Source organism: Eutrigla gurnardus (assembly GCF_963514095.1).
Source record: "Eutrigla gurnardus genome assembly, chromosome: 5".
NCBI classification, from domain to species: domain Eukaryota; kingdom Metazoa; phylum Chordata; class Actinopteri; order Perciformes; family Triglidae; genus Eutrigla; species Eutrigla gurnardus.
This window is the reverse complement of record NC_139919.1, coordinates 11,653,088-11,679,523: the sequence shown is the minus strand read 5'-3', so window position 1 is coordinate 11,679,523 and position 26,436 is coordinate 11,653,088.

Below are 26,436 nucleotides of genomic sequence, written 5' to 3'. Positions count from 1 at the left end.
TTTTGCAAAAAAAAAAAAAAAAAAAAGAGAGTATAAATTGTCAGACGGTGCAGACCTCCAGGGCAAAAATGAAGGAATGTTAACCATCGAGACATTTTTGTCTCTAAATTTGAGATTGCAAAATCAGTGATGTAGTAAGTCACCACTTTTATATAACAGATCCTCGATTGCTCTAAATGGAAATGACAATGTGAAAAAACCTGCATAAGCAAAAACAACCAACACATACTAAAATCTGAGAGACACTGGTGTGATTTCCTGATTTCATTGTTCGAAAAGCATAGGAATGTGCTCCTGCAGCCCAGCCAACAGGGACCTCAACAAATGACTTCCAGCTTCACACAGAGACGTTTCCTGCCTGTTTTTAAATACAAACACGTACACAAACAAACCAACTAACTCAACTCTGTTGCAAGAGATGGAGGGTGATCCGAGAGACGAGAGGCCCAGAAAATGAAGGTTGCTGAGAGAGAAAAATGGAGTGGTTGAGAACTGAGAAATGGAGGGGAGCAGTAGCATAATCCGAGCAGGATGCTGATGGTGGTGGTGATGTTGATGGGTTGATGGTGGGGTTAGCAGCGGACTGGTGGGGATTGACACTGGATTAGAGCTGTCACTATCAATCAAAGGCCGCCGAGGGGCGGCTTTTCAGGTGGCACAAACACACCTCTGTGTAGCAGAAGCAGCCAGCAGCACACTGAGGGCTGTGGAGCAGGTGAATAATTCCACTACCAGCTTTTATGGCCGTGGTTGTTATTTATTCTTGCTGGGAGTCGGATGAGCAGATTGAAACCTCTCTCATGTTTGTAGAGTAAGTATCTGGCTAGTGGCAGCAGCTGGTTAGCTTGGCTTAGCATAAATACTGGAAATAGGGGGGAACTCTCATGGCTCTGTTGTTTAAAAATACACCAGATAACCAAAGGTTCTGAATTTATGATGTGTTATATTAAACAAGCCATCCATCAGCAGGGATGTAGAAGCCTCTTTTCTACCAGACCGGCTGCTTGGGAGAGCTCCAGCCAGCTCACGGCGGGGTCTGTGAGCGTGACTAGCTAGCTAGCCGCCCCAGCAACTCAACTGAGAAATTGTTAGTTGGAGAAAATTTTAATTATACATGCATTTTCGTAACACTGCCATTATTCAAAACCTGAACAGTTGATTTCCCGTCTCTAAAAAAAAACTCTCAGAAGTGAATGCAGTGTCAATTGTTAAAATGTGTAATTTTTGCATTGTGGGATATTGGAGTCCAATGCATAATTTTGCAGTTTTCTTTTCCAAATCAGTAAGACTTGGCATGCTGTAGATATTGATTTTGTTGTCCGTAGCCTACTGTATGCTTCATGCTACATTTTGGCCAAATCAGTACGTGTTGTTAGGCTATGCAGTTTTGAATACAGCCGGAGAATCCATACAGTTATTCATCCTGGCTCATAAATCACATCATTGTCAGTTTTACACTTTGGTTTTTGTACATACTTATTGTTTTCATACTGAGTAAGACATAATTTGTGAGCTTTAGAGTTTAAAGCCAGACTAGGTTCCCCCCCTGTTTCAAGTCTTTATGCTAAGCTAAGCAAGCTGACTGCTGGCCCGAGCCACAGATTGACTGTACAGGAGAGTGGTATTGATCAACAAGCTCAGTAGGCAAACTATTCCTTTCAGAGAGTTTTGTGCTTGTTTCTCACTCCTGTTGTGTCATTCATTTTCTCAAGGTCTTATTATAAGGAGGAGAAAATGAAGGCAAAAACGAACTAGTATGCAAGCTGTTCTCTGTGAGTGTCCTTATTTTGTATCGATTTCCTGTTTCAACTTTGACTGACCATGATCATTTAATTAGTTGTGTTCCCATTACATTAGTTTACAACCTGTGTGGTTGTCTGACTGATTGTGTCCATTGCCCTGTTAGACTCTGTAGTCATAGCAATGTTGCCATGTCCTAGATTTCACCAACTGACCGCTCACTAAACCGCTACCCTGAACAATTGCCCATTCATAGCTTAGCAACTGTTGCCATGTACAGAAGGTCATGCTTTGGAGTTCTCAACATGAAACAGTGTGCATAAGGCACTACTAATAAGAACGGCATACAGTAAAATGGTGATTATAATCTTGATCAATAAAATGTTAGAAAGTAGTGGAAATGTCAACCATCTTCAAGCCCTTGCAAGATGATCTCATGTATCTTTTGTGCAAAAGATAAATATTCCATTAAAAAATAGTTTTGGCTGAGAATTGCAGCAAATTCATATTTTTGCTCAGAAAATGATGAATTCATCATTAATGAATTAAAGAAATCATTTCATCAACATTTCTTTTTTTCTTCTTCTCTAAAGCCCAAGATATGTGGATCTGGATCCAGAGGCCAAGATCCAGTACGAGCCTAGACAAGCAACATGGACATGCCCGAAAGTCTAATATGAACACGATATTGTAGCGTCTTTGTTAAATAATTGTTATAATTATAGGCTACTGCATATAAATATCCTGCAAGATGCTGGTTTTGACCTGTTGCTAATTTTGTCTGTGTTCCCGACACATCCTGGGTTAAACTTCACTTCCTCTTGATCCCAACTCTTCTGAACTTCACAAGCTCCTGCACTTTTTTTTTTTTTTTTTTTTTGATGTCTATTAGATCACATTAGTCGTAGCTTTTCCTCCCAGCCACTCACTTCCTGCCCTCAGGAGAACAAGAGATAAGAGCCGACTCTCTCAAACATACTTTAGTAGCTACAAACCGAAGAAATTTCCCTGCTAAGCATTGTCTGCAAAAGAAAATCCACAACCAACAAAAGCGCTTAAAAAAAAAAACAGTCCTTGCGGCACGGGATGGCGGTTGGTGTGTGTGGAGGAGCGTTGTGACCAAACACTGCTGGGAAGTGGAGATAAACAAAACAGACAATTTTGGGTTATCTGAGAGAACTCCGTGAAACAAAACAATCCTCTCCACCGGCGTGTCCTTGAAAAGATCCGGAGAGATGTCCTGAGGAAATGCCATTTCCTTTTCGCTGGGAACAGCTCCGGCAGCGTTCCATCAGTGGGCCGCCCGAGCCGGAGTTTACAATACAAGGAAAGAACACACGCTGCTGGAAATACAGAGGAGGACACACTGTGTGGCCTTGCATCCCTTCACAGACGGGGTGGATGAGACTCTTTAAAGTCTGCAGTACATCTATTTGGAGTGAAAGCCATTGCCTTGAAATAACTCCTTCCACTGGATTAAAAGCAGCTCAAGTACTGCACTGAAGAACTATTTCCTTTATGCTTCAATATAAAGTACTTTAGCTCCATTCTATTTTAGAGGGAACCATTGTACTGTGTTAACTTAAACTGCTTCTGATTGTGCACCTCAGTGGATAGTCTCCATTGTAACAAACGTCATACGCTAACGAAGTTATGGAAAAGCTACTAAATTGACCTCCAGTTGAAGTGGGGTTTTTGCTAAATGACTGTTTCCAAGGTCGATAACTTCGTTGCTATTGCTGCGGTATTGTCGCCCTACAAGGCATGCATGTTTGAATACAATCTCTCCTAAGTAGTGTATAATTCTCTACGTTAACCTACTTTCGATGTAAAGTTAATTTTGACAACGATGTCTCAGAGTTCTCAGCTGCTCCAAGAGTTAACCTCAACTTGCTAGCTTAGCAAGCTAACGTCAGTGGGCTAAGAAAGTGTGGAGGGCTATGGTGATCCAAGAAAAGAGTAAATACATTTAATTAACTATGGTGAAATATAATGTTATTATAGCTCATGACCACATAGTAACATCATTCACTCAGCATCACGCACAGAAAACCATTGGTGTTTTTTGTTTAACTGGTGGCCTGAATGCGTCAGGGTTGCTCACGATAGCAATTCAGTTTGATCGGATTTATATACCTATCAGTATTTATTATCTCCACCAACCACTTTGGTAAGTAACAACGGGTGACCAGGCATGAATTTGGTTGAAAGTCAGCAGTCATTGACTGCGACTTGCCACCACAGTAATGGCGTCGTTGCTACATGACGGGACGCACAAAGCGGTCCGCAGAATCTTTTATAAAGTATATTAGAAATACCCTGTAGAGGAATGACAGGAACTAGGGGGGGGGGGGATGTAGAATAATAAAAAGCCCCACACTGGACCTTAAGTTACCCCCATATCAATGTTATAATAGGCTACTTGTGTGTGTACTTTTAGTCATTTTGCATGCAAGTCTGTTAACTGCAATTTAGGGCTTTTACGTAAAACAACCTTTCACTACTGATTAAAATAAATAACCTATTTTTCAGATAGAAAATTGTCACTAACTTAATTGTTTCCATTTCAGCAGTCAGGTGAGTGTCTTTTGAAGCATTTGAAAGTTAATTCTGTTTTAAACTGATTATTTCTTCATAACCACTTCTTTCATACTCCTTATTCTACATTCTATTTTCTACATACACTCCTCTCCCCTTTATAATCTAGCACAGAGGAGATAAAAACATCACATCTGGAAATATCCCATCATTTCAAATGCAATATCTTTCAAAAGGGGAAAACACCCGACAGTTGTAAAATACAGTTGTCAAAAAATCTGTCGTTCTAAGAATAAGTCTCTTTCAACATACTGTGCTGAAAAATGTTTCTATCTGAAATTTCAAACAAGAACATTCATAATGCCTTGTGGATATTGTTATACAACTCGTTTTTCAGACAAAATGAAGAGCTTAACTGCCATGCAACAACTCTTACTATAATAACTATAATAAGACAAAAGCCTTGCAGGGAGCGATTACGTCCAATAACAAAAACAACTTGCATTCAAATAAATAACTTAGACAAAAGTATCAGTCCATAAAAGTTCAAAGTGTTGCCGGTGAAACCTTCCAGACTTCTTCTCTCTCAGCTTTTCCCCTCCTGCTTGTAGTTTCGTAAAAACACCATGAGGGGGCGCCTCAGACGTGCTTCCTGTGTGAGCTGACCTACAGTAATGATGTTAATCGGTGGGATAGTGTCAGCCTGTTTGTTTGCCGAATGTTTTCTTTCTTTGCCCTGTTTGTGTGTGAATGTGAGTGAGTAGCCGCACATTTGCGTGCAGGAACGAACTCATTTGTGTTTGTGTGAATCTTTCTTGGGGGGAAAATGTGCTGCCTGTCGGTGCATGTGGACACAAGTGACTCCATCTGTGTGTGTGTGTGTGTGTGTGTGTGTGTGCAGCTGGTTGTGTTTTGTGTCTGTATTGTGTGTGTGTGTGTGTGTGTGTGTGTGTGTGTGTCGGGCATTAAGTCCTATCTATTTACAGAACGGGTATGTTTGGCCAATACTTCCTGACTTCCTTGCTCTTGGCAAACAGACAGACAGCCACAGTTTGTGTATTGTTTTAGAACGGCGGAGATTGTTGGTACTTGAAAGAGATTTGGGCCTGCTTGTGTTTGATTTATGCAGCGTGTCTGTTTGATATCGATCATAAACGATAACACAGCTGAAGGAAGGAAAACGCATCTCCTGTCGAAGCTCGGGCGCTTTGATGTCAAGGTTGAAAAAGAACAATGCTCCAAGGTACGGGGGCCGTCTCTCATTACGCGCCCTTTATTCTCGTGTGTCCGACAGAATGGCGAAACGTTTGCTAAGAGGTGGTCAGAGGCTGATGATGCACATTTATTTCATTTACGCCAAATGAGACAAGGTGTAAATCTTTGTGTTTACATTATATTTCCTAAAAGCAAATATGATTTCCAACCATGTGTTTACATTCCATAACTGACATAATACATTTCCTGTGTATTGATCCCCAAACAAATGAGAACTTATGTAACAACTTATGAAAGTAACTAACTCCATTACTGTATCGGATTCATTTAATTGAGCTGGTAAAGCTATTCAATCCTAAACACAAAGCACCTTTGTTTTCTACATAACTCACTCGGTGGATTGTTGACTCTCACTGTTCTAAACAGAAATGTGTTGTACAAATGTTGATCACGTGTATCAATGAGCACATGTGAGGTCTCCCTGCCTTTTTCATTTACTGTCACCATACTGGCCTCTGCTGGAGCTCGCTGACATCGCATGTGCAGCTGAGAAAAGTCCTGCAAACCAGATCCACCTCTTCTTTGGGGACACATATGAAAAATGTTATTACAAAGGTTTGGATTAAAGATGACGGTAGCTGATATACTCTGTCATTCATTTTTAACTTTTTCTGACCATAATGATGATGAGAAAAATCTTAGATTCTGTAGTTTCTATTTCTTCTTGGGAAATCCTTGAAAGCAGCTTATTTAAAGCAGTAAAACTATGGAATACTTCCTTAGCAAGACTTATATATTAAATATTAGCGCACTCGTTAAGCGCTTCAATGCGTAGAGATGTAACAGATTCATTAACTCCATGTCAACAAAACAAACCAAGTTTAGTGCTTAAGCGTCCAAAAGTCCAGACACAAAGTCTATCAACTTTTGTTCAATTAATTACTAATTTGATAGGGGATTTGGATCACTACAACGCAATATCATAGATAATATAATAGATGATGCATTTTGTGGCCCTGGTTTATGAATAGGAAATGGCGTCTACGCTGCGGCAGCATTTAGCAGCAGAGGATAGAAGCTATCAGGCAAGTGTTCTTTTAAATAAACTCCTGATGTACTTACAAACTTTAAAATGCCTCGTTTTGTGAGTACAGACCCTATGTGTACTACTGCAGAAGGTTGGTAACATTCCATGCATTATTAGTGGGGTAATTTACGAGATGTACACTATGCACCATAGCGCTAGTACTAAGCCATTCGGCTGATCGCCCTATCTTGACCAATGCTGACCATCACTAAAAATGCTTCCGAGGGGGTATTTGGCTGGATGTCATGGTGGAAATGACCTAGGGTGCATTTCACTCCGAACCATCACTTTAATCTAGTTTCACTATCTTTAATCTTTTAGTTTAGATTTTGCCCACATGGTGCATATTTCTAACTAAAGCTTTGATTTATTGAATGAAAACCAACATTCGGACTCATTATGTGAAGCCAAGTCTCACTTTGAATGCCCTCCATCAGGAATATACTTTAATTTCACATTAAATTCATGTTGGTGCCATTTGCTCCATCGGGATTGTCTTTTCTTATTGTTTGTTGTTGCTAAAATAGTTAGTAGCAATCAAAAACAAAATAATGGGCTCTGTAATTAATGGGCACTTGGAGGCATAAAAGTTTGGCGTCAGGCCTCCTAACAATCGATCCAGTCATGCAAAGACGTGTCCAGTGATGCTTTAACTATCTGACTTCAATAATCAATGAATTAGAATAACTGCTGCAGCAATCAGTACAATGTTTGAAATGAAAGATATATAAAATTAACTTAACTGTGTTCAGACAGCTTAGAAGAGATTTGGAGATTTTTCGCCTCAAAGTGTTGAAGTTGAGGTCAAAGACGGGAAATGAAATGTTTTACATAATGCAGTTAAAATTCATGATGTGGAATTTGTGAGATGATGTAAATGTCCATTTAGGGGTTTAAATGTTAAGCTCAATCCCTTCACTTACAAATGCTGTCTGGTGTTCAAGTCTAGCAGACTGCAGAGGAGTATTAAAGTTATGAGTCTTCTTAAAAAGCTTACAATAGCTGCTCGTCATGTTTGACTGATGAATTTCATGGAGACGATTTCCCCAAAAAGGCAGTGGAGTGTCACCGAATGAAGCCTTCCAGTTCCCATCCGGCTCTGAATGTGTTGTTTTTCATCGTCAGCATAGCAGACATAGCTGAGACAACTTGTGTTTTATATGCACCATAAAAAAAGTGTCTCAAATCTCAGGTGCTGTAATTCTGTTAGTACTTGAGCTGCAGAGTTTAGCATTCTTCACCACACCACACTCTTCAGCTATGCTCTCTAGTTATCACTCTCAAAAATCCCAAGAAAAATCTGAGGAATTTCTCCAGGGGCTGTGTGCGTGTGTGCGTGTGTGTGTGTGTGTGTGTGTGTGTGTGTGTGTGTGTGTGTGTGTGTGTGTGTGTGTGTGTGTGTGTGTGTTTGTGTGTGTGTGTGTGTGTGTGTGTCACCCCCCTTACTCACACTCAAGGTTATTGTACTTGAAATAAAGATAAAAACAATAATAAGGTAGAAATCCATACTTTAATATATCATACAAGCATTTGTTTTTGTCGTCAAAGAGGTAAAAACACCTCCTGACTTTTGGGTGAGATTTCGTTTTTTTTTGCCAGGGAACTAAAATCACTTTGGTAGTCAGGACACAACTGAAAGAGTGACGACGGTTTTATACCATGAACATTGTACAATTCCATTTACATCATGGGCTGATTCCCACTCCAGCCCAATCTGGCCCGAGTGCTGCTAACCCGAGGCTGAGTCCGATCCCGCGGCAGCTTCCCAAATCTGGCAGCCACAGATGGACCAGAGCCGATTCTGGTCCTCAGGTGCCAGAATACAGCTGAGCGCGCCAACATTCAGCCAAAATTAGTCTGATTTGTTTCGCAACAGGAGGTACGTCGACTTAATAAAGTGCCAGTGTGCTTTAAATGAAGTGTTTGTCAGATTGTTGAACAGCATCTGAAACGCCTGACCAATCTTACCAGCGTGCCCCAAATGTGTGCATACGTGGGGTGGACACAATATTATGAACTTTTGTACAATCCAGCTGAATGCTGTCATCCCATGAACCTTAAAATGTGCAGGTGTTGTTATATATATATATATATATATATATATATATATATATATATATATATGTGTGTGTGTAAAAAGAGAGAGATATGGATTTATGCCTTTCCAATCATTTAGTTTGCGCACAATCAGAAGGCCTAAGTGGACGAACCCGGAGCTAATGCTGCTAGCTACGCTAATTGGAAAAGGTTTCATGTCATTTTTAAGGCAAACACATTACAATGTCATTAATTAGATGACACTAGATTAACAGCACTCACTTCATGGCTCCGGACTTTCGTTAACAGAGCACCAAGTTCCTAATCCAAGTTCATTTGAAAAGAACCCACCTACTGTCTGCTGCGTGAAGAATGTGAAGTCAAAGAGAGGTCCTGATGATGTTTTGGCTGCAGACTATCCAACTTACTGCACATCAATCCTGCGGGCGGCTCTGCTGAGTTTTGACTGGACAGCAGACCCCAGACTCACCCCGGTGGGAATGCTGAGGGTCTGGCCGGCCCTGACATCCAGGTTACCACATGCTGCTCCGAGGCCTGCAAACTGTAATTATGGAGAGGCAGAGAGAGAGAGAGAGAGAGAGAGAGAGAGAGAGAGAGAGAGAGAGAGAGAGAGAGAGAGAGAGAGACTCTTTCCACACACACACACACACACCCTGACATGAATGGACTGAGACAAATGGATAAACAGAGACACACACACTCATGTATAATTCAGGCATTTAGAGGCAGAAATACACAGAATCTGACGTATGCAAGCAAACACACACCTGCGTGAACAAGCACGCTTGTGTACGTATACAAACAGCCACACACAAACACAAAAACACACAGATTTGCACTGCAAGGAAGAGACATACCTGCACAGGGGTGATAGCTAGACACACAAACACATGTACAGACAGACAAACATGCAGGGACTCACACATACACATGAAAAGAAGGAGACACACACACACACACACACATGCCGAGGAGCTGCCAGCCCTATCATAAATCTGCCAGCTCAATTAATCAAGCGGTTCCCCTGGGGGGCTGCTGGAGCCAGCCTCAAACCCCGCTGACGTGCCCCCAGCGCCGCAGAGCACTCCCACAGGGCTTTAGAGCCCGTTGCTCCCCGGAGAATGACAGGAGGAAATAACTGTCTCAACTGCAGAATGCGACCAGACTCCCATGTGTGACCTTTCTGCTGTGTGTGGAGAGAGAGAGAGAGAGAGAGAGAGAGAGAGAGAGAGAGAGCAATAGAGAGAGAGAGATGGACTCAGTGTGGAATCCATTTTAGCTTCTTCTAAATGCTGGTGTGCTGTTGAGGAAGGTTTTTTCATATACAGGGTGAAAACCTTCCTATATATTTGATCTGATCTATGAAATGTCTACTTAGATTTCCACCGCCCTCCTTCAAATAAAACTTGTTTGAAGTAATTGCTGATATCAAGTTTAATTTCTGGAAAACTCTAGTTTGGCTTCAACTGAAAACAGTAGAGGCAGAAATCCCAACTCCTTTTGCTGATTTGAATCATCTCATTCAATTCAAGGATTTACATTCACTATGTAGTTCACTTTTCTCCTAAGCTAAGTTGTCACATGACCATTTCAATTCACTCCAGTAGTTAAAAGCATCAGTGTTCATAGAGCATTCAGTGCTGATTCTGACTGTCTGCAGTAATCGTAGCTCTGGGAGGAGTTGATATTTTTCTAAGAAGTGTTGATTGAGTTGTACACTATGGAGGACCCACAGGGTTGTTTACAGTAGACACTAAGTCTAGTTTCTAAGTGTCAATCAGAATGTACTCTTATTAAGTCACTCTCTCACTGCTACTTAACACTATGGGCCCTATCTTCCAACTGGCACAAAGCAGTACACGGCCTAGCACAACTTTGAGTTTCAGAGCGACACATTTGTCATTTTCATGCCCGAAGCCCACATTAAAGGCAGAGTAGGTCGTTTGGAAAAACCACAGAGACTTTGACTTTGAACCCATCGCCAAACCGAAAATGAGTGCTCGAGCTCAGCAGAGTGCAACCAGGATGTAAGCATTGACAGGCAGGCAGGCCATCCAATTATTTTCTCCGGACGACTTTTTTGATTTGACGAGGTTTTGCTTTCTGGAAGCAGCAGAAAACGATTGCGGCAACAAAAACCTGGCTTAGAGTCTCTGGCACCATATTTTTCTGCAACTTTAAGGGCGCAAAGGGCAGGAATTTTGAGAGTCAAACCTTAATTTCCTGCATTCTGGTGATTTTTTTCCCACCAATTAATGGTGAAAATAAGTCGTGCTAGGCTACAAGCCTGTGTGTAATGCAACCTCTGGATTCAGCAGTCAGTCAATGGATAGTGACAAATACTAAAGTAATTAGAATATGAAACTCATTGATAGTCTATAGTTTAGTCTCAAAATTCACAACATGTTTTTATCTCACAAAATATTTAGCTTCAGTCCAGATTTGTTGGCGTGCAACCATTGAAAAACCGCTCACTTCTCCAATCTGATGAATTAAATAGCAATGTTCCAGGTGCACCATGCTTTTAAAGAGAATGGGAAATGACACTCTGATTGGTTTGATTCATGTTACGCCCAAAACACAGCTATGATTAGACTAAATAAAACGCTATTGCCCCTTGAGCCTTGCACCAATTATGCACTGTTTAACTAGAAAAAGTGGATTTGGACTCCATGCACTTCAGACCATGTGCAATAGATCATTTAAATATGTCCCCAAGAGTTGATTAAGAAATTACTCCCAACACGTTGTTTTTAATTGACTCCTGCAAGTGTTAAAACATAATTTGCTTGTGTATTTAATTCCTATAAGTGTTGTTCTTACCCAACACTTTGTTGATTGTTAATAGACTCCTTTTAAATGTACTCTTTAATAGAACTACTTCTAGTGAGTGTTTTCTACTTTACATGTCCAGTTAACACTTAAAGTGTAAGACCGGCGAAAATGGACCCCATAGTCTTTTTCGCCATGAAAAAACATCAAATAAGCCATCCAGACATTTTTTTTCAGTGATCACCTATGTATCGAGAAAGCCTCGAAAGACGTTAACAGCCCCATAGCGCCAACACTGATTAGATTGGGGCGATGAGCCTAACGCATCTACAACGGCATATTCCAACCACTAATATTGCTAAAAATAGCACCAAACCTCTTCAGTAGCATGATATGGGTCCTTACACATAAAACTAAGCAGCAACAACGTAGTTAGCGAACCCGAAGTTTATTAAAAAAGACTAGTTTACAAGTCTGTGCCTTACCAGTAGGTCCATGTTGACAGGTAGTCCATACAAGTCGATTACCGAATGCACTGGAGTTCAGTTCAATGAGGAAAGTCTTGGCATTTATAATTCCATGGAAAATGCATTACTTGGCTGTTTGTGATGATGTCTATTGAGTGTTGACATGGAAATGAAAGGAAATGAAACCACAACGTTTACATGTTTTGCTGGAACAAATCATCTCCTGTTGCATTGCATTCGATAATCGACTTGGACGGACTATACTACCAAAGTACCTGGAAGTTGGTCAGTGAGTAAGTCTTTCAAAACAGTCCTTTTGAATAAACTTCGGGTTCGCTAACTACGTTGTTGGTGTTGGTTTTATGTGTAAGGACCCATATCATGCTACTGAAGAGGTTTGGTGCTATTTTGAGCAACATTAGTGGTTAAAATATGCCGTTGTGGATGCGTTAGGCGCATCGCCCCAATCTAATCAGTGTTAGCGCTATGGGGCTGTTAGCGTCTTTCGAGGCTTTCTCGATACATGGGTGATCATTGAAAAAAAATGTCTGGATGGCTTATTTGATGTTTTTTCATGGCGAAAAAGACTATGGGGTCCATTTTCGCCGGTCTTACACTTTAACTGTTCTCCATACAGTGCATTAATATAGCAGCAAGCAACTATTTGCAATGTTAAGATATTGCAGAGTCATCTTTCCTGAGCAGAGAATGAATTCTCCCTCTTTGTGTGTTGTTGCAGAGAAGCGTCACATCATCTTGTTCTGCTCAGCCAAACTGTTAGCTCTGCTAGCAGTGTTGCCATTTTTGCATCATTAGATTTCAATTAAAAGTAAGCTGGATGTCATTGTTTTTTTTTATTTTCCCGATCCTTGGAGATTACCTGCTTTTTTTTACTGAAACATCACCAACAAGTGTCTTGACCCAATGCAGATTCCCTGTTTTTTCTTCATATTTAATGTACTTTGATATATTTGAATTTGAAGTTTGGTGGGTTTTAGTAGGTAAAGGAGACAGCTACACCATAATAGGTGTCTGTCTTTGCGAGTAGCTTGTATTCAGCAATATTCATTGAACTTTCTTTGGCCATATTAACATTCTTAATTTAGATGGTGTTCCCCTTTAGGAAGAAAACCTATATCTGTATATCTGTAAAACACCAACATGTTTTTTAGTACTTAGTTTAGATGGAACGTTTGTTAGTATTATGCAGCATATTATTAAACTTGAGTGACAGATGATAATCACAGCACAGCATTTCATTTAAAGGTAGAGTGTGTAGCATTAATAGTTCATTTCTACTAGCAGAAATGAACTATTACATAAGTCAGTTTTATTTAGTGTATAATTAAGTGAAATTAAGAATTGTTTTGTTTTAAACTGGTATTGTCCTTACTTATATTCACAGTTGGTAATTGGTAGAAATCCTGCATAAGCTGGAACATTTGTTGCCAACGTTCTTGGCTTGTGCCCCTTTAAAGCAAAGCAACCCATTGCGACAGGCTGCATGCAGCTCGATCAGAGACAGATTTTTCCTTGTGGATTGTTTCACATTCTGGAGACATGGTTAAGTAAAAGCTCATAGTATTCCACATGGGGGAAAAATAACTAAAAAAAGACAGAAATTCTTGCTGTTTCTCCATATTCAGACCACATTTACCACAATTAGTCTCACAACTCAGCCTCTCCACATTCCTTGTGTTACTCTGCTTTTGTTTTTATTTGTTCCGGACTAAAGATGACGGACTATACTGGAAATGATTATTCATCCGTCAACATATTTGTGTATTAGTCTTGCATTATACCAATGTATCAGGTCTAGGGAGATTTATAGGAACAACATGTTGATTTTGATTGCAGGTTCAAGATTCATTTGAACCACTCTATTAAAGAGAAAAAGGAACATGGAGAAGATTAATAGCAGATGCTTACTGACTTTACGTCGTCTGTTAAAGGAGCATCAATAGACTCAGACAAGGCTCCTGTTGACAGATCTACCCTCTTCCCTTTTAACAATATCTGCTTGACATTGTTTCAGAGAGAGTCCTTGTTCATCTCGGTTCTGATGTGAGCTTACTGCAGAGTGGATTTCTGTCATCCCCTCGCTCCCTCTGGGGTTGTAGCCTTTCTTCATTATTTCCCATTTTATTCTAACGACTGCTGCAGCAGAATGTTGTCAAGTTTATTGATGATTCTGCCTTCTAACTTGCTCTGTTGCAGGGAAACATATGGATGTTACTGTGGTACGAATAAGTTCTCAAACGGAATGTTCTGAAAGGGTTTATTAAAAGTGATGGACATATTTTTCATAACCTTGACTCAATACCACCATGAAAAAACCCATGCATTTACAAATGAATTCTAATCTATGTAGCAAAATTGAAATATTCTCAATCAATAACAAAGTTGCAAAGTTAGCAATTATTTAAGTAGCGCATTACATTATAGAGTAAGAAACAACATACTTCAAAAATGTAAATGTAAAAGTACCTTCAACTGTTCCAACAGTTGAGCTGAAACATTATTGCAAGAGTAGGCCTATGTATCTTTTGTATTTCTCATCTCAACAGGATAGACCAGCAGAATAATTATGTTGAAAATGAAATCCATCCATCCATCCATTGTCTACCGCTTATCCTGTATTCAGGGTCGCGGGGGGGCTGGAGCCGATCCCAGCTGTCATTGGGTGAAGGCAGTGTTCACCCTTGACAGGACGCCAGTCTATCACAGGGCTGACATGTAGAGACAGACCTGAATATGAATTTGATTGTTGAAAATATTAGCTCACCTTCTCTAGCTCAGTGCTGTTAATACGTTGCAGATTGATGGATGGATGCCATAATATTGGTTGAAATTGGTCGGTAGCAGATGTAAGCACACATCATATTTGGATTGCCAGGAAGAAAAAGATCATGGATTTTATCGATATAAATATTGGAAGAAGTTGTTGTTTTGGTAAATCTTTTTGGTGTGTATTGTTGTTGTTAAATAATATCACTGGGGATGTGATCTAAAAGGGGTAACATTCTCATTCTTTGAGGCATATTGTGGTGAGACCCTGCATCCTTCAGGAGGCCCAGGAACAGTCAGGGATTATATCTTGTGTCTGAGCTGTGGAGTTGTTGTCACGGGGACCACACATTCTAATGGGGCCCATAACTCAAATTAAAAACACACTACAGGAATTTTCTATCACTCCTAAACTGACTGACAGATCCTTCAGCTCAAAAGACAAAGAATTACATGTTTTCTGATGGTTATCTTTGTAAAGTAAGTGTATTTTAAAGTGTGTATTCTGCCTCATATTTCTGGGATACGTCCTTAAATATTACATAGAGAGCAGATTTTCATCATGTTGGCAAAAAGCAGGAACAAGGCCATGAACACAGGGAACAAAAATAATTTATAAGAAGGAGCCAGAGGGTGCTGTTGGGCAGGTTTTCATGTAGCGTTCACTGAAAGATATGTTATTTTTATTTTTTTTACTGAGAACATCAAAGCCCTGATGGAAAAAAATGTCTGTTTCAGTCACCAAGCATGTCATACGGATTGGATCAGAGCTACTGTGATTCCACTTCCACAGGAAAGAGAGAGTGAAGGATATGCTCTAATTGATGGAAGTGAACACACCAACATTTTTAGAGTATTTGCAGATGAGAGGATTTCATCACTTACCACAGTCCAAACGGTGAGTCCGGTGGATTACACGTCAGTTGGGATGAACTGAAAATCCATACAGGGTATTTTTCCCCCGTCATTCACACAATACTCTGGGAGAGGAAATGCTCTGTCTTAAACCACAAGGTTGAATAAAATGAACAACAGAAAGTCGATGAAGAGTTCAGCATGTCAGCCTATGAGAAATTATTGTCATGACCTCCACGAACAAAGCCAGGGTTTTAAAGTCAGATACCATCACACCAGATGTCAGTTGAAGCCAAATGCAGCTCGGTTTTGTCAGAATCACTCCTCCACTGTGCAGATATGGTCACTCATGTTCACTGGTTGCAAAACTTCCAAGATGGCAACATGACGACAGCCAAAATGCCGAACTCAAGGCTTCAAAACTGTAGTCCACAAACCAGTGGGGGCGTAACAATGGCTATGTCCACTTCTTACATACAGTTTACTGTACTAATAAAATATGCATCAAGGAATTAGTGGCAGAAGATTTGAATATGTTTCATGACTAATAAAATGGCATGGTAATATTGCAAAATATTGCAAAACGGTCACAGGTTTGATTCCCGGTTGAGGTTTGGGTTCCTTCTGTGTGGAGTTTTCATGTTCTCCCCGTGTACGCATGGGTTCTCTCCGGGTTCTCCGGCTTCCTCCCACAGTCCAAAGACATGCAGGATGGGGATAGGTTCATTGATGACTCTAAATTGCCCGTAGGTGTGAATGGTTGTCTGTCTCTACATGTCAGCCCTGTGATAGACTGGCAACCTGTACAGGGGACAGCTGGGATTGGCTCCAGCCCCCCCACAACCTTTTTAATACAGAATAAGCGGTAGACAATGGATGAATGGATGTTTCAGTGAGATGTCCTTAAAACTACATATAGAGAGGCTTAGTGTTGACCATGGGTCCTTCCAGTGACCTTATTTCAGGAAGAATATATGTGACCGGCTACGGCAAAACCAGGAAGAAGTCTCCCCCGGGGCATTTTGAGTTATTCACAGATTCACAGATGTTGACTACTATATTATAGTAGTCAACAGCAAGAGAAAAAATGTGTTTTGATCCAATTTGAATTTTACCATGAATTGTCAATTTAAAAGATAATTTTGGAAGTCATTAAAGCCTTGTTTGTCCCAGGTCTTTCTTTGCTCAGTGCACTACATCATGTATTCTGTCTAATTACGTATTTTCTCAGTCTTATTCTTCAGCAGTTATGCCACAAATGCAACTGTTTTTAGCAGGCAAAATTGTGTTTTAAATTGCCAAACAACATATATTGATCAACAAAATTCTTTGTCACTTGCAAGTGATTATCATTCAATTTATTTCCAAAATAAGTTCCCATGGTGGTCCACCAGAGGGGGGCGACATAACATCTCTCTTGCCACAAGAAATGGAACACATCAAATTGAAAACTAGATTAAATTTTTGCATCACTCTTGTGTTCAAATCTGCCATGCAACCTGATGAGTTCCATAATGTTGTGTTATCAATGCCCCAGTGATTTGTTTGTAATTAAAGTTCTGGATAATGTGCTTGGACAGAGGATGAATGCAGAGTGGGAGACCTTGGAACTGGTCTGAGTGTATAGTAAACACACTTGTAGCTCAAGTTGGACAGTTATGTTAAATGTTAAATAATTTCCTATCAAAAAATTTGACTGAATATTGAAAGAAAATCAAAAGACCCAGGGTCCAGTAAGTCAGTCCTAACAGGTCTTTGTATAATACGAAAACATATTTCCTGTAGCTGTAATACTGTAAGAGGTAGACTAGTGACGTCTCTTCAAAACCCCCTGAACTGCTGCGGAATCTGTCACAGTAAACAAGAAATACTGCCAATGTACCCTTGAGTAAGGCATTTAACCTTTGGCAGTAGCGGGCTTTGGCTGATCACAGCAGGTGGATTTGTGAATGAGTGTTTGTTAGAGGGAGAAAAGATGATGACAGCTGAGCCGAGGCGATGCCCTGACCTTTTCTAACATTTGCGTATACGACCGGGAGCTGTCAGTCTCCGTTCACTGAGGTGCACGTTCACAGGCAACCAGCAGATGGCAGGAGTGCACTGCTCCGAGTACTGCTGACTTCCTGTGCTGAGGGATGTGGGCGAAGTGCCCGACTGCCAACTCAGGCATTATCTCACCCCAGTTTGATTCCATTACACAGGCAGAGCAGAAATAAGGCTGACTCACAGCGCTGCTGATCTCCGAGTCGAAGAATGAAATCTTCTCCGAGACTGAATAAGATACGGCTGCACTCCGTCTTTACTTAGAGCCTCATTACAATCAGCAGCAGTACCTTTATGAATGTGGCCCCTTACAGATGAATCACAGACCGTCTGAAAATGCATTAATACAAGGTCACGGCTGCTTTGTGCAGAAACCTGTTGGCAGTAATCATATTGCTTCTGGAGTTTTGTTAATCAGCTTGTTCAACCTGAGTTCCCTTTTGCTTTTTTTGTCTCCGGTCAATTGAGTGACCTGGCTATTTCTCATCTCGCGCAAAATGATTCAAGGCTGTGCTGATGTGATTTGGCACGACTGTGTGAGGACTTTAATGTGAGGTTCTGCACTCGCCAAGGCGTGTGTGCAGAGAAAAGAAACCTCCAGAAGAATAGTCAAACAGCAAAGGCAAATAATACGTTTCCTAGCCAGGGAACAGGCTAAGGTGGAGCGGCGCATGTCAAAATAATAAAGGAAGGTCAATACCACTGAGCAAACGTTAATACCAAAATCAACACTGTAGAACCGAGGATATAAACAGCCAGTATTTTATACCTTAAGCTAATGTTGGACCATTTTTATGCCAACATATTCAGGTATTCCTTTGACTCGTAGTTCTGGCATTGCAGAAAAGGCCCTGTCACAATAAGAGCATCTCAGGACAATTCAACTCTCCATGTCTGTTCAGTGATAAACGCTGAAGGAAGCCTCAGTTTATCAAAGCTGCACAGTTAAATGGATTAATGCAATCTGGCGGCAGAGAAGAACCTTGGATAACATGGCTGGATAATACTAAGTAGCTGACTTTTATTCAGACATCAATTTCATCCAATATTAAGAGTTTGATGTGACATCATTAGTTCTTTTCTGTGACCGGTTTATTTGTCAGAACAGCCTGTGAAAGGGTATGCACGATCATTAGTATGTAACCCACATAATCTGTATGTAAATGATGTAATCGTGAGCCAAGACAGATGATTTAAAGAGTGACAAAGACCATATAAGGAGGATCGTCAGGATGGATGGGTTCGTTCTGCAGATTCTTGCTTTGCATGTAAGGTGACCGCTGTTTGTTTGAAACCCAGAAGTCAATATCGACTTATTTGTCACGTATCTCCAGTATTCAAATAAACCCACTTCCATAGTTCCTTTAACCCATATTACAATCTTCCCCTTAACTTAACCAAGTCCTCTTGCCTAAACACCACAAGGGTTTGCACAGTTGCACCAATCGCTCATGTTGTTTGACATTCATAGAAAAACACATGAATACCAACATTTTTTTCGTATTATATCATACGGTAGGTTGTATGAGGATCATCTCAAAATGTTTAAAATGGCAACCGTTTGTTCAGGAAAAAATATGTTTCTGGAAACATTGTTGCAAAACGGGGCTGGAGGCTTAAATATCAGAATACAGTAGATGCACAGGGTTAAAAGTACTCGATCTAAAGAGTGTCTTCTTTTGTATTTTTTCATATTCCTTGTTGTCTGCATACCCTATAAATTTGCGAGGTATAACATGTCTTATAAATGATTGAGTTATAAAGTAGTCTCAGCACTATAACTACAGATAAATTATCCATTAGACACTGCACTTTGTTTACAAGAATTCATCCAACCTATTTTTTTTCTTCGTATCCTCACCAGCATCATCATTCCTGTATTATGCGTCATTATCAACCACCCCACATTTCACTGAGCCTAGCACATACTGCCTTCACAAAGTTAGCAGCCAAGTGGTCTCCAGTGGAGGAAACTTGCTCTTAGAGCCAATTTATTCCTCGACAACAAGAGAGGAGGGCCGGCCTCGGAGTGGAAGTGGTGTGGACTGACCAACTGGGTGAAATGTCAGTAACATGATGAATCAACATCATGTTACAAAGATAGAGAGTACATGCACATGGAAATGCAGTCCAAAATGCAACAAAAAGAAAATAGAACGTAATTAAAGCTAAAGTCAGTCATAAAATAAGGAATGAAACAGGTGAAACACAATAAATGATCAACAGGCCAGAAAAAACACCAACACAGCTCGATAGTACATTCTTTCCCTGCCTGTCAGGGTGAGGTCACCAAATACTTTCCATCCTTAAAGCCATTATGGCAAGGATATACTGTATGATTAGAAACAGATACCCAGATGTTCCGCTGCCCTTGATTAATTTCGGTATGTCAGACCGTGCAGTAATCTTCGGTCTTCGTGGCTCTTTGCAGGCCAGCGTCTGTACAGCAACGCTGCAGCGACTTCTCCCTCTCTCTCCTGCAGGGCACCCTGAATCAGAGCACCCTGAATCAGAGCACCCTGAATCAGAGCACCTTGAATCAGAGCACCCTGAATCAGAGCTCCCTGAATCAGAGCGCCATGCTGTTGTTATTGACACCCTGTCACGTAACGTCAACGGAACAGTGGAGCATCATAGGATAATACGTGTGTGTGTGTGTGTGTGTGTGTGTGTGTGTGTGTGTGTGTTAGGGGGGCATCAAGTCTTGATAACCACATTCAAGTGTGAGTGTCCTCGAATGAATTATTACCCATGACTCATTGTTTCCTTTGCCATTTACTCTCTATCAGAGGGACATCAGCAAGTTGGTAACAAGATTGCTTCTCGATTCAAATCACTCCCTTTAAAGTCAAGATGAAATGAAAAGATGCCCTTTAACCCCTTTTAGATAACATCCCCAGTCTTATGCACCTTTATAACAATACATGCACAAAAAAGTACATGTCTTTAAATTTGTATATCATAATATATTATTATAAATAATATTATTATTACTTCAACCAATACTATAATGACATGCATCCATTAATCAAGGGTATGTGGAGCCACAGTCCTCCCACCCACTTTTTAGAAGTCCAATCACAGTTGAAGGCTTTGTTTTAAAGCCTTCTTGTAGCTGTACAGCGTTTAAACATTCTGTTTCACTGAGGAATACGTCACAGTACAGAATCTGGAGACGCTCTAACTCTCTCACTCAGGCTTCAACCAGTTTACTGCGGAACCATATTGAGCGGGATCATTTGAATAATATCTCTTATTTCTGTTTAATTACAGTGCTGGAGGTACAGGTCCCTTGGGGCCCTGAACAGCTGTCTTCCATGATAGTAAAATCTACTTGTGAATCAATGAGAAAATGAACAATTGAAGCCTGATGTGTTTGCCCAACGAAATAATAAACTTCAATATATCAACTTCAAAGTGCAGGTGTCAGAACGATCGTCGTAACAAAATCAGGGAATAATCACGCACATCGCTATGAGAAAGTAAGGGCTTAACAAGGAGAGCAATCGCCCTAAGTTGAGTTTTTGATTGATGCGTTGGTGTATGTCAAACATCAGAGAGATGGTGATAATCCATTAGATGGTGGATCCTGTAGCGATGTCTTGTGGGTTTTCTTTTTGTTTGAAGTATGTTTTTCTTTTAGCTGTGTTCATCATTTATTCAGATCAAACAAACTGCTGTTTTTCTTAAGAGAAAAGGTGTCAATTTGTGGGAGAACGTCAAATGTAAAGCCTCTTATTATCACCCTAAGGACCTTAACAAGGCGTTTATAAAGTGGCAAGTTTGCGAAGTGTACCTCGGGTGTGTCTGTACACTATGACATCAGTGTTGGCTGCAGTTACAGGTGCAGACGAGCTCCCTTCAGACCACAGTTGGAAACTTTGAACCAGAGAGGCCAGTAAAACACAGCTCTGCTGTTGTTAAAGCCTCAGTGAACGAGTCGGAGCGTCATTAGCTTCTGTACTGTGACGTCTTCCTCAGTAAAATGTTATATCAGTGTGGCGTACAGTTGCAAGAGGGTTTAGGTCAAATCCTTTGCATTTGATTGGACCACTAAAAAGTGGGCGGGCTTAAAACCTAAGCGCGATTACGGAGCTACAGAGGACACACACCTCCCTTGTTGTCAAAAGTTGCAGGATTTTGACATAAAAATAGGATTTTTCATTTGTAAATTACTTTGAATATATTGCTTAACAGGGGGTTTCATCTCGACTTTAAGTTACTCGTGTTGGGGACCTAACCTAACAAAAGCCTACACATGCGGCCAGGACAAAGGAACCTGGGTGCGAGGTGCGACGTCACACAACTGGTACCCTATTGGCTGACAACCGCAGGGGGACTCCAGGGGGTCCCCTGAAGCAGCCGTGAGCTATAAATCCCGGCACCGCCGGAAGAACTTCCTCTTTCCACCGTAACTTGCGTTACAACAGGAGGTGAACATTACGTCTGCAGCGTTTCCCTTTGTCCTAGGCCGCAGTCTTTCCCCCAAACTCGCTGGACGAGCAACAGACTGTTTTACCCCTCTTTTCCTCTACTCATTTTTTTTTCTTTTGTTTATCATTTTGGATCCCGAGGAGATCACCGCGACAGCGCGACTCTCCTGTTCCCCGCGGAAAAAGGAAGAAAAACTTTCTTCGTCCCAGCTGCCAGCAGAACGGATAACTCGACCATCTTTGTCTGAAATCAGCTGACTAAATCGCCGAGCCCCACGATTGTTCATCGTTCCCTGCAGAAGGAAGAATTACTAACGGTTTTCTTCAACCAATTGGATCCGGCGCTGAACGAGCGCCCACGAACTGCCGTCCGTTGCCTGCGTCAAGGAACGCCATCACCGCACGGGACGGAACCCTCACATCGATGCATCTCACATCGACAAAAGTAAGAGGCTATTTGTCTGGGCAGAAGCAGAGATTCGATAGTGTAGGACATGCTTGTAATTCTTGTTAATGTGTTTTAAGTTCTGATCGCGGATCACCGAGTCCGTTTGTTCATGTGCTGCTGTATGTGAATGCTGATCGTGTACCCACGCCGCTGGGTTGATTTCTCTAACAGTGTTTTCGACTAACCTCCGCCATATTCGCGAGCTCAGAAAGCCTCTACTATCAGTTAAAAGACCGGTCTCGCAGAATAAACGACAGTTCATTCACGCGAGCCCGTGTGATAGCGGCACGCCTTCTGAGCCTCAGAATATCGCTCGCGCATTCTCTCTCTCTTTGTTTGTGTCCCGCTAACACACACACACACACATATACGCCGCACACACGTGTCCTATGCCAGCTGGCGTGTCCCGGCAGACGCTAGGGACATAGCTACATCTGGTGGCTGCATCCGGCCATCTCTCGCTCTCTCTCTCTCTCCCTCTCTCGCTACTACATCGGACGTCAGTGGCTCCGCCCCTGAACGCTGGAATAGCTCCATCTGGTGGCCGCACATAGCCATCCCTCTCTCTCTCTCTCGCTCTCTCTCTCTCTCTCTCTCTCGACACACACGCACACACACGCACATGCACACGCACGCACGCACGCACACACATACGCGCACACACACACACACACACTCCACGTGTGTCTCTCCTTCTGTTTAGCTTAGTTTTGTGTGTTAGGTAGTTAGGTAATAAGGCTTTGTTAATTGCAGTGTTATTGATTGTGATCATTGTTACAGATTTTAATAAATCTTATTATATTATAACTAGCGGTCTCTTGTGCTTGTTGTGTATATGTCACTGGATAACAGCAGGTTGTGAAGGCTAGTGCTTGAATTTCACGCCCTTCTTAATTGTTAGATTGTTTTATGCTTCCATGCCAAGGATTGTGATCATTGGCATTGGTGAGTATAAAACCTTTATATTGAGACTGAATACAGTTTTAGGTTATCTTTTCCCTGATCCCAGGGTGGTGCCCCGTTTATTCATGATTATATCATGATAATATATTAAATATAATTATTAATACCGATAATCATATTGATATTAATAATTAACTGTTGATAACTGAATCTGCTCCTGCTACAACCCAAACACTCGTCAATATTTAACTAACATGTCATGAAATTGGTAACTTATGTTTGCAAGCCCTCTGTGCACCGGGTGAAAGAGAGAGACTAGAGGACCGGGTTTCATTATTGTTAATTACATGACTTTCCCAGGATACCTTAATTATTAAAAGAACTAGTAAGTTTATGATATTTCCCCCACGTTTCTAATGTTCCTTTTGAGTGAAAGCCTGAGTCAATGGAACTTATTGGGCTGTTGAAATGCATTGTGGGTACCCGGAGTGATGCTCACTTTATGCCTTGTAATTACCTTAAAGTGGTTTTGCCAAATAAAAACAGCACAGATCAGACTTTGACACCGTAAATATAAGAGCAGCAATTTAAGCTGTGGAGCTTCAGACCTTTAAAATCCATAGTCTCTTTCTTGAAGCCAAACACTGTAGGAAACAGTTGTAACAGATCCAATATGTGTAATTACAAGAAATATTTCGAAACATAATGGATGGTGTCGAAGCTTTATGAAACAGACTGTCTCACTTTCTCAAGAAATGGCGTTAATCGTTAAGACTTTCAGGCGGCTCTGACACCTCCGTCGTGTGTCAAGCCGTTGATTGGGTGTCTTTCTGCAACCAGCATCTGATGGTGCCTGAAGAGACAAGAAGTGTCACTACCTTCCTTGTGACTTCTCTACGGGGAGGCGAGGTGTCGACCTGTCACTTTGCACCATGCGCCTGTCATTACGTCTGAGTGGGGAAACTGCCACGCGTCTGCTGGTCTGACCAGCTCTGCAGTGGTTCAAAGGCTTCGGGGAATAAGTCATTTCAGTCCACCAAATGGATTTTTATAATAGAATTTTCAAGGGCAGCGGAATATTGAATAAAGCTTGCTGTGGTATGAGTGTTTGATGTGAGCTGATCGCAACTCAGCAATATGAAGAGTTCCAGCTTGCCCAGCCTAATGAAAGCTACTGAAATGAGCACAATGTCTTATAATACGAATCATGCAATATATTATATATATTAATATATCATGCTCTTTGCAGCGGTACTTTCCCCCCAAATATAATACAGCAAAGTAGAAAGAAGGGTTGATTTCAGGTGAACTTGAGTCCAGAAGCAGACGTTCTGCACTTTCTAGCTGTGTATTTCTTCCAGTTAAATTATTAGTACAAAAAAAAATGAGCCACTGCGGTTTTGTGCACATAAAAACAGAAAGAAAGTAGTTGACTACAGCTCCCTCGACGATCTTGTTCAGCAACATCCAAACACAGAGCTGATATGAAGCTATATCACACCATGTAAAAACGGTGTAATACATTCAGCAATTTAAATCGGTTCCCTTTCAGATTTGCAGTTAATATTAGATGAATTCAGCATCCGCTATGCGCTGCGGTGTCTCCTTTTGAGAGTGTTCTGAATTTGCAACCCTATCCAAAAGTTTTTTGGATGAGTTGAACGCTGACTGTGAGACTGTTTCACCCAATATCAGTGGATGTGAGCTAATCCCAGCAGCAGCTTCTAAAATGTAAAGGCAAGCCTGAAACCGGAGGAGTGGAGGCCGCTGCAGAGTGTCCACATACTTCTGGCCATCAATGTGTTCACTCCTCTGATGCTGAATTAACCGTTGGGCTGCTGGTTACCTGAACAGAACCACACCAAAATATTCACTAATTTACTGCCGGGTGAGCTGAAAAAGATTCCATCATATTCTAAATGATGGTCTATTACTGTTTATATTTGTAAAGCTCTAAAATTACACGGTTTTATTGATTGTAGGCTTGACTAACTGATTGTGGAGTGCACAATTATAAGTCCCTATATTTAACACAAAACAAGTAAAACACATCTTCCTGTTGGACAGCCATCTTATTGCAGATATTTCTATTCTTCTTCCAACTGCCGAGTTAAGATTATTAATTAGACATAAAATAGTTATCTTTCAACATCCCCGAGAATCCCATCGTTAAGATTGAATGCTGCGTCCCGACTCAGATGTGAGTTTTTTTAATTACCTTAATGCACATCCAGGCAGAAGACGAAGCCTTGTCTAGAGGAGGAGCAGACTGTTAGGCTATCTAGCGTTAATGGTTTGACTGGTCCTCAGCTGTATATCACACCAGTGTACTCCTTAAATACATGCAGCTTGCCATCACGCCAGTCACAATTATCTATTTATAGGATTAGACGGCAAATTGGGACACTCAAATGCCATGAAAGACATAAAGTCTGTTCATTCTAACCACATATTGCCGGCTTAATCCTCGACCAACGTGACATGAGTGACTATGACACCAGTCTTTATATCACTTCCACAGAAAGAGACACTTTGCCGGGCACATCGTCGCATGTCGGTCCGAATCACTTTCCTCTCACTCCACTTGCTGCTGGGTGCCCGGATCAGCTCCCCATCTTGACACTTGCTAATGTCCCCGCTATCCTCACAGAGGCGGCTCTCCCTCGACGGGGGGAGGATTTTTCCCCTCCCCCCTGAGGCATACAGTAATGGCCGCTCTCCAGCTTGTGTCAGCCGCTGAAGTGAGGGCCCCTGGCTTCTGTAGTGTTGGTGTCAGCCCGAGTTAGCCTGGGCTTCAGGACGGAGCAGAGGGCTCGTCCTCTGCCTCTCCGGGGCTACACGAGGAGCTGCAGTCTGTGTTTAACAGAGTGCTGCACCGTCGGCTCTGCGTGCTTTATCACACACGGCTCAGGCTTGTTCTGCTGCACAGACTCTGTCTGTGCAGCCCTGTTTACTGGTGCAATGCTGACACCTTTCAGCCACAGGGGTTTCGGTTCTACTGCACATTATCCGTTGTTATTATCATCTCAGTCACAGGTTGGACGGGTAAATGAAGATGCTACCTAACTCAGATGCTAAATTCAACCCCAT